Consider the following 10,264-nt stretch of genomic DNA (forward strand, 5'->3'; position numbering starts at 1 on the left):
CCTTACCTCAAGCCTGAGCCTCCTTTTTGTGGGCTCTAATTTCATTTAGCACAATTTAGACACAAAACACATGGTGCTCTCTCAGGCCTGTTATTAAATACCTGATACCTATTTGGATGAATTACTGAAGGCTCAGGCCTCGTTTAAAACAACCTGAAGCTGTTTGAAGAGAACCATTAGTTGTGTTGGCTTCCATACCCTGCACTTGCTGTAATAATGACCAGTAGTGAGCTATAATGACCAATAATGGCCAGTAATGCTCAATTCCATAATCACATATTCCACATATTCCTTCCTTACCTCCACAGTACTGAAGGGCTCCAAATGTGCTTTCAAACCCTGCATAGATGTGGCAGCAGCTTTCGCTCCCACAGCCTCCTCAGAGCCCCCTTCACCTCCTTGTTCCTCAGGCTGTAGATGAGGGGGTTGAGGGTTGGGGTGAGGATGCAGTAACACACCGACACCAGCTTTGTCTGATCCCATGAGGATGCCTCATGAGGCTGGACGTAGGTGAGGATCGCGGGTGCGTAGAAGATGGTGATGGCAACCAAGTGGGAGGTGCAGGTAGAGAAGACCTTCAGCCTCCTCGTGGCCAAAGGGATCTGCAGGACGGTGTGGAGGATGTAGGTGTAGGACACCAGGATCATCAGGAGAGAGACCATGGCATTAAACACAGTGTTGTAAACCTGCAAGACCTCATTTGTGCTTGTGTCTGAGCAGGAGAGCTGCAGGAGGGTGGGCAGCTCACAGAAGAAGTGGTTGATGCTCCTGGCCTGACAGAAGGACAACCTCCCTGCCAGCGTGATGTGCACCAGGGAGGTGAGGAACCCGATGGTGTACACCAGCACCATCATGCCATAGCAACGCGCCCTGGTCATGGTAGTGGTGTAGAGCAGGGGCTTGCACACAGCCATGTATCGGTCGTAAGCCATTACCCCAAGCAGGAAGGTCTCACAGACAAGTAGAGCCACGAAAATATACATCTGGGCAAAGCAACCCCAAAAGGAGATGTGGCTTCCCCCCAGCAGGAAGGTCTCCAGAGCTTTTGGGATGATAGCAGAGGAAAGGCAAACATCCATGCAAGATAAGTGGCTCAGGAAGAAGTACATGGGGATGTGGAGGTGGGGGTCAGTGTTGATCAGCAGGATCATCGTCAGGTTCCCCAGCACCATGAAAACATAGAGGGATAAGAAGACTGTGAAGATGGTGGTTTGTAGCGCTGGGGCATCAGAGAAACCCAGAAGGATGAAGCCGGAGAGAACTGTGAGGTTTCCTGTATCTGTCATTTCAACAAGTTGATGGATTTGGATTGAAATGAAAGGAACCACTGAAATACATCCCTACAAGAGAAATAATTTGGAAGTTTAGTTGGAGTTTAATCCACAAAGTAAATGCAATAGAAAAAGGTATATTTGTAATGGTGTATTTCTGTCTGTAACTCAAAATCTGAAGTCAAAGAGGTGAAGGAGCTCATTACACAGCCTGAAATTAAAAGAGAATAATTCTACAATGATTGATATACACATCACTAATGAAACAGTGAGAAACATCACGTCTATCCAAACGTAATACAATAAAACCAAATAAGTACATCACAAAATGTGGAAAACAGAAAAGATGTATTTTCTTCACTGATTTCTGGAAATTTTAAGGATTATTTTTCTCCCTTTTTTGTATTTTTCAGAGTGGATCAGTGCTCTTCTGTAGATTCATTACTTGTGCTGCATCCTTTTCAACACCACACAAAGCCATGTACTTGAAATTTCTTTTAAGTTCTAAGTTTATCTGCTTTTGAAGAACCCCCACCCTGCATAATGTTAAGGGAAAGCAGTGGACTTGGCTCCAGCAGAGCTTTGCTGGGAATGCAGTGAGCTTCCTATGACCAACCCAAATATCCACCTAAGGGTGTAAAACACAAAACATACCATATATAAACCAAAATTCTAAGGCTTTAGCTTGGATATTCTCATGCTAAAATATCGCTAAATCTGTTGTAGATGGGGTCAGGAATGCTGGTGTTTTTGAAGCAAACCTACTAGGCATATTAGGGCACTTTTATTCACACCATGGGCTATGATAGAATGGTTTGGGTTGAAGGGAAATTAAAGCTCAGACAGCTCCAAATCCTGACACGGGCAGGCACACCTTCCACTAGAGCAGCTTGCTCCAAGCCCCTGTGTCCAGCCTGGCCATGAACACTGCCAGGGATGGGGCAGCCACAGCTTCTCTGGGCACCCTGTGCCAGCGCCTCAGCACCCTCACAGGGAAGAATTCCTTCCTTATTTCCAACCTGAATTTCTCTGTTTCAGTTTAAACCCATCACCCCTTGCCCTATCGATACAGTCCCTGAAGAAGAGTGAATTTCAACATGTCATCAAGCATGTGAGAGGCAGCAAGACCAGGGTCAAACTGGACCCACCACCCATCAAACCCTTTTGTACCTGCTTGGTTAAAGAGGAAGGTGGTGGTGGATGCAGTGCCTGCAGCTCCTCCTGGAGACCATGCGATGGGTTGAAGGAGAGATGCTTGGGAGCAGGATGCTCCAGGCTGGCTGGTGGAGGGGTTTTATCTCACAGGAGGCATTACCTCAGAGGCTTGTGTTGTGCAAACTGTTCTCCCAAAGGACCCTCCTCCATCGGATAATTAGTTTGACTTGATCAGCAAAACAACCTCTCAATTCCTCTCTCCCCAAAGTCTTCCTGGCTGCATCAGCACCTCCTGCAGAGACCTACCCAGGAAGACAGGCCCAGGACACTTTGCTTTGTATTTCCCCATCTGTCACATACATCTTCCTTTCAGTATTTCCCTGAGGAAGCCCTTTACATTCACAGAGATCATCTAATATTGCATTGAAGGGAGCTGAAAACAAGCACAACAAAGCATCCTCTGTGTAGATGGTTTGTGCTGGTCATGAGGAGTCCTTTCCATCAGGTGCATTTATTTCCATACACTTGACTAGTGATTGTACAACACTTTTGTCAAAAGCATTGGATCCTCCCTCCTAAAAGCACTCAGGCTCTTTACACCCCTACTTAAATTCGCAGCAGAGCAGAGGCTCAGATATGACTTGTCCCCATTTAGCACAAGGGCTTTGTTGACCAACAGACTGTCAAAGCTTTATTTCATACAATCGCATCATAGTTTGTGTTGGAAAGGACCTTAAAGCTCATCCAGCTCCAACCCCTGCCATGGGCTTGGACCCCTTCCACTAGAGCAGCTTGCTCCAAGCCCCTGTGTCCAACCTGGCCTTGAAAACTGGCAAGGATGCGACAGCCTCAGGTTCTCTGGGCACCCTGTGCCAGCGCCTCAGCACCCTCACAGGGAAGAGCTTCTGCCTAAGAGCTCACCTCAATATCCCCTCTGTCATTTCACGTGACCAAACCTTGTGGGCTGGAGTTGAAATACCTGGAAATACCAGTTAATATTTCCTTAAAACCAGAAATAACACCAGAAATCATTTCCTAATATAAAACATGAGCTTAGATATCTGCTGGTTTGATGCCAGCAGGGCAAAGACGCCACCTACCTTCTCCCTTTTGCACTCTGAAGCCTGAAATAAAGTTTATTGTTATGTTTAATAACATTTAAATAATAAAATATATTAATTTCAAGTAATATTTAAGTGACAATCACTTTGGACAACAACTTTCTTTCCAGTACACAGTCACTGTCAGGTCTCAGGCTGCAGCCAGAGAAAGTCCTGTCCATGCCAGCACAGAATGTAGCCTTGGTTTAAGGAGAAGTGTGTTTTCCAGCTGTCATGCTTCCAAGTATGTTTAGTCCCTTCTTTGTGCAGGTGCTATATCCAAGCATACTTGAAGGTGCTATATCCAACCATCCTCATCAAGATGCAATATCGAACCATCCTTGAAGGTGCAATATCCATCCTGCTGCTTCTCACCAGGGCAGGGTAGTGCTCTCCTTTCAGCTGACTAGGAACCATGAATGGACAAAGAGCAGAAGACTCTACTTTTTGCTGGCCTCATGTCATTCTTCAAATCCGCATTTCTTAGGCTGTAAATGAGTGGGTTCATCATGGGGACAGCCACAGAGTACAGCATGGAGACCACCTCATCATGCTTTGAGGACTTCCGGGACCTAGGGCGCAGGTACATGAAGAGGGAGCTGCCGTAGTACAAAGCAATGGAGATGAAGTGAGAGGCACAGGTGAAGAAAGCTTTACATCGACCAGCCACAGACTGAATCCGCATGACAGTGGAAAGGACCGACAAGTAGGAGATGCGGATGAAGACCGTGGTGCTCAGTACCTTGAACCCCACCACGGCAGCAGCCATCACCTCAATGGCAGGGGTGTCAGAGCAGGAGAGGGCTAGCAGTGGTGGTCCATCACAGAAGAAGTGATTGATCGTCTTGGACCGACAGAACGGGAGATGAGATATGGAAACCGTGTGCATGGTAGAGCTGATCACGCCAGCTAAGTAGGACCCAGCCAACATCCCAATGCAAAGCCTTTGGGACATGACTATGGAGTAGAGAAGGGGGTTACAAATGGCCATGTAGCGATCATAGCAGCCAGGACGTAGCACTCGGTGGTGGCACAGGTTGAAAAGCAGAAGAGCTGAGTGGCACATCTAATGAAGGAAATCACCTTCTTCTCCACTAGAACATCGAGCAAGGCTTGAGGGATGATGGTAGAGGAGTAGCAGACATCCAGGAGAGACAAGTGGCTTAGGAAGAAGTACATGGGGGTGTGTAGGTAGGAATCCATTCTGATTAATGCAATTACTCCCAGGTTTCCTATGAAGGTAACCACATAGATGGCAAGGAATAAGACAAAGCACATCACCCACAGGTCTTCCCTGTTTGTGAAGCCCAGGAGAATAAGCTCAGAGTGGGACGTATAATTATCTTCAACCATAGTGAACCTACAAGCAGTTTGCCTGATTTATGTCTTCAAATTGAAATGCTAAATAGGCCCAAATCCCTCAATAATGTTAAGAATATCAGGTTTTGTCTATCAATCAGTTACACCACTTACATACATACAAGTCAATATAAGGTAAATTCTCTTTGAGAGAGGAAAACACCAAGTACCCAAGGCTAAACACCACAACCATCACGAGCACACTTAGAAGCAAGTAGATACTTTAAGGCAAAGGAGGGAGGGCAACACCAGAATGAATAAACTGCAGGGTTCCTCATAGTTCCAATCAAGCCATTGACACATGGAAGTCCTTGAATTTCTGAGTAACTGCTGGGAAAAGGGAATTATTTCTCATCTTTTGGGTGCTGCCAGTCCAGTGTAAGCACATGAGGAATAAATAGCTGTTCTCTGTGACCCAGGAGGAGCTCTTTGAGAGCAAATGTGGCTTTCCTTAGGGTAGGATGGTGCAGATTTCTCACCCCACTTTGCTTTAGACACAATGCCTAACTTGGAGACAAAAGATACATTCAGGCTTGATCAAACATAAATTCTGCCTGGGAGAAATCAGCAGCTCCTAATATCACAGCTTACGACAGGTAGAATAAATCCTCATTGATTTTTCCTGTCTAACATTAATCATCACTTGACAGAGTTACACCAGAGAGCAAAGCAGGAGTGTGCGTGGCTGGTATCTGACAAGCAGAGCCATGCTTAAGAGTCATCATTATTTGATGACCTTTTGCTGAAGGGGTGAGCTCCCCCTCCAGAGCCAGACTCCTCAGTTCAGATGTCCTGTGAGCAACACGTGTGGTCTCCTGGTGTTATTAATGGGGATTTAGAGCTGCTTTTCACTGCTCACATAGAGATGCTGGAGGCAAAGCAGCTCCTGAAACATCACCACGGAGCTGGAAAATGTGACCCAAGTAATGAAAATCCAACTGTTTGGGTCTGGGGCTCAATCCTCCCCCTGAGGCAGCATCCACCTGCCCAGACACACACATCTCCTGCCAGGGGACAATTGACCTGAAGCTCACAATTAACAAAGGCTCACCCTCGCTTTTTCTTGCTTGACAAACCAAGTGCTTGGTCTGAAGTGATCCAAGGTGCAGATATGAAAGCTGGGATGTTTCTAAGGCTGCAGCTTGTGCTATACACGACAGCTTCCCCCAGCAATCACATCTCCCTGCAGCTTGAGCACGCTCACTGGAATGGAGATAAATTAATCTGAAAATCCATACCTTGCCGCCCTCGTTTAGATATTACCCATGCAGGTTGTGGGTCCACACTCTGCTGAAGAGTTAACTGAATATTTATCCCTGTATTCCTGGGGAAAGGACCTCCATTTGTGGCTTTCCTACTCCGATTTGGTAAGATCTTGCTTTTTGGCCAAGCTTTCAACAAGCTGCCCTAGGACTCAACAAGCAGACTGCTGCTAGTGTTATCCAAGATGTAACTCTTGACATTATGGATAGGAGAACATCCAGATGCTGTTATGATCCTACAGCCAGGCAGAACCTTGTAGCACAACCTCCTCATTAGGTAGCAGTTAGCTGGCTCTCATGGAACCATAGAATCCCAGAGTTATTTGTGTTGGAAGAGACCTTAAAGCTCATCCCGCTCCAACCCTTCCCGTGGCAGGGACACCTTCCACTGGAGCAGCTTGCTCCAAGCCCCATCGAACCTGCCCTTGAGCACTGCCAGGGATGGGGCAGCCACAGCTTCTCTGGGCACCCTGTGCCAGAGCCTCAGCACCCTCACAGAGAAGAGCTTCTGCCTAAGAGCTCATCAATCTCCCTCTGGCAATCTCAATTTCCAGTCTGGCAGTCCAAAGCCATCATGGTGGATGTTATCCTCAAGATCTCAGTACAGGAACAAGGGGAAGGTGCCAGATATATGAAGTTATAACACAATGCTTGGTTACCTGCTCTTTCGAGAGTCTTACAGCACAAACTGTCTAATGAGTGAAGAAAAGGATCGTTTAAAATATGAAGCAAAAGAGCCCCATGCTCACAGCACCAGCATCCCTCTGGTTCCTCAAGGGGATGGTTTCTGCTGCCCTGAAATAAAGCAGAGGAGGTAAGGTTTGCTACAAGGCCTGTGGATCCTGTGGATGCCACAGGACAAAGCAGGGTTTTCATATCAGGGATTTCTTCCTCTTTGCTCTCAGATCCACTTGAAATGGGTTTTAATACTCCCAGCTTCTCCAGGCTCCAGCTAGAAGGGTAATGCTGCTCTGTCTTCTCCCATGCAGCATCTACCCGTCCTTCCAGAGCCTTGTCCTTTGTGGTATTCACAGAGCCAGGGGTGAAACAAGTCAGGGGATTACACATTAAGCACCAGGGAGCTGTCAGACCAGGCAAGGGTCAGCCCAAAGGGCTCCCAAGAGCCAGGTCAGGATACACCCAACAGGTTTTAAAATTAATGGCACCGGAAGGTCTTATTTGAACAATATCAGCCCAAAATTGTTGCCTTTAAGAGTTTTATCCATCCTTCAAAAGTCCCCAAAGGTAGTTTTTTAGTACATAGCAGTATGTAGTGTGTCATATCTGTATTCAAAAACAAGACTACCTCTTGGGAAGCACTCTTAGAAGCGTTCAACCCTCAGTGTAGGGGAAATCCAGCTCTCCTTTATCTCAGTTCATGCTGCTACTTAGAATGAAAATATAAAAGCACAACTTCCTTTTCATTTTGATGAAGCTGCCTTTACTTTTCAATCAGAAATGCTTCCATTACTGTGCTCCCAAAGATGAGAGGGGGCTGCAGGGCCTTCCAGGAAAGGACAGAAGTCACCTCTTTACTCCCAGAAAGCCCTAGTAGGGAATGACTCTGGTTATTCCTGCCTAGCACTTAATGTTCTGTAACAAAAGGTGGGTTTCCTACCCCATGCAGGTTACCAGGATGGATCTACCAGTAGCCAAGGAACTTGGTTACTGTGTAGGCATCCTCACCCATTTAATTCAGCATCAGAGAGCACCTAAATAAGCCCAGCTGCTCCCCTGGGATTATTTAGGTGGTGATGGGTGTGATTTACATATATCAACAACAAGGAATTAAATCCTTCACCTCCATGGGATAAAGGTTGAGACCTTACCTGTTTTGAGATCTGATGTTTTTTTGTTTGCTTTCATTATAAAATCTGGAATGGCTTTGTCAGGAGTAAAGATGTGCAATGGGTATACTTTCAGAGAGGGATCTGTGAATCTGTAGGAAACAACTGATGGAGAAAGGGATCATTTAAAACACCAGGAATTAGCACTGCAAATTGTGAATGGATAGCCCAGACTATTTAATGAAAAAAAAATATCTAAAAGGCAGAGTGAATTTGATATCCGCAACATCAGAAGGACATGGATCATGTCCAGAGGAGGCCATGAGGACGCTCAGGGGATGGAGCAGCTCCTGTATGGAGCCAGGCTGAGAACACTGGGGCTGTGCAGCCTGGAGAAAAGAAGCTGTGTGGAGACCTCCGAGCAGCTTCCAGTGTCTGAAGGGGGCTACAAGGATGCTGGAGAGGGACTCTTCATCAGGGACTGGAGTGACAGGACAAGGAGTGATGGGTTCAAACTGAAACAGGGGGAGTTCAGGTTACAGATAACAAGGAAGCTCTTCCCTGTGAGGGTGCCGAGGTGCTGGCACAGGGTGCCCAGAGAAGCTGTGGCTGCCCCATGCCTGGCAATGTTCAAGGCCAGGTTGGAGAGAGTCTTCAGTGACATGGTCTAGTGTGCAGTGTCCCTGACCATGGCAGGAGGTTGGAACAAAGGTGCTTTCCAAACCAAACCACTCTATGATTCTACAATAATCTACATTTCATACAACCTGAAGCCTCAGCCAAAAACTGCACTAGGAAAAATGGGGTTTAAAGCATCATTTCTAAATGTGAGCGGACTTTGAAGCTGTTAAACCATCTGACATTGCCTTAACAGGGTCAGAAAATAAACTGTCTACATAGGATCAGCCAACTGTAGAGGCAACATGATGGTCTTAGTTTATTTATCTATTATTTCTCAGTTTTCTGAGAACAAGCCACTTGGCTACCCAAAGCTTCCCAGCACGTAAGAAAAAGGTGGTTTTATCTTAAATGAAAGGAGTGACTATTCCAGCAACGTCCATTAGATGGTGGTGTTGTATAAGAAATCCTGATCGATGATTTTCTAGACGGTTATTCAAATCTTCTGCCTTTTGATACCTAAAGGGACTCCTGTGACCATTTTGCACCTCTTGGAGGTGACCACAGAGAGCAATGGTACCAAGAAGGAACAAAAATCACATGGGAAAAGGAGTGGATTTTGTTCAGAAGTAGATGAAATGCAGCTTTGAAGTGGAAATGGGCATCTAAAGAGCAGGCATATGTAGGTACTGTCATGTCCTGCTGGCAACAGTAAGAGCGTCAGGCTGGTAACTTTAGTAAACAGTAGGAACAAAGAATAAGAATAAAGAATAAGAATATTTATATAATATATATAATAAATATATCTATAATAAAAAATAAAATACAAAGGATAAAGAATATAAATAAAGAATAAAGTTTAAAAAAAGAATAAAGACTTATTTCTTAGTGCTGGCCAGGGTCAGATCCCTGTTTGGGTTATTTTCCCCTGGATTAAAGAGTGTTTTTCCCACTGGAGATGCCACAGCTCAGGTGACCACAGGTGGAAAATCCCCATCCAGGACTCAGCCAAGCCTTCTCCTTCCTATCAGCCCATCAGCTCCAAATCCATTCCCAGAGGAGCTTGTTAACACAGTTGGATCAGGGACATCTCACACCTTTGAGTGATGAGCTGCTAAAGAAATAGGGAAGTTTTGGGTGTGTGGGGAAACCCTGTGGTGACTTGTTTTCCCTGGTGGCATTGCGATTTTATATCAACCAAGATATGGGGGAGCTGCAGTTTGTTCCAGGAATGACTTCTTGCATAGGAAATAAAGACTTTTGGTTGGGTTTTTTCATTACCTTCGATTATCCAGTTGTTTCAGGGTCCTGGTGTGTTTCCATGTTTGCTTTGTGTTTCTTTAATCCCCATTGCCTCAAACCAAAATGCAACTCTCCTGCAGCAAGCTCTACTGATAACATTCTTGCCTTTGTTTTTAACAAACCACTGTGGGTATAAATTAGAAAACTCCTTAGAGCTTCTCTTAAAGGCTTTGAGAAAGGCAGAACTTGAGGAGGAAAATGAAAGGGTGAAGCTCTACAGCTGCCTGAATAGAGGTGGCAAAGCCCAGTTTGACTGTGATTTAACTCAGCAGCCTGGTTCCAAACACAGACCTGTTGTAGAATTTGCATTTCACTCACTTGGCTCACGCACGATATCCCATTGCTCCATAACTGCATTAAAACATCAGTTCATCCATTTAGATCTTGGGTTTCCATCCTTCCTGGGAAAA

At 45.6% G+C, this 10,264-nt stretch overlaps 1 pseudogene; it reads right to left on the reverse strand.

Annotated features, from left to right (window-relative positions):
• Positions 1 to 356: 356 nt before the first annotated feature.
• LOC133282275 (olfactory receptor 8I2-like) lies at positions 357 to 4,879 on the reverse strand (annotated as a pseudogene).
• Between the last annotated feature and the right edge of the window lie 5,385 nt (positions 4,880 to 10,264).

This window comes from Pezoporus flaviventris, unplaced genomic scaffold (genome assembly GCF_033815535.1).
Source record: "Pezoporus flaviventris isolate CSIRO_AGI_PZ_B2104156 unplaced genomic scaffold, CSIRO_AGI_Pfla_v1 ptg000116l, whole genome shotgun sequence".
Lineage (NCBI taxonomy): Eukaryota > Metazoa > Chordata > Aves > Psittaciformes > Psittacidae > Pezoporus > Pezoporus flaviventris.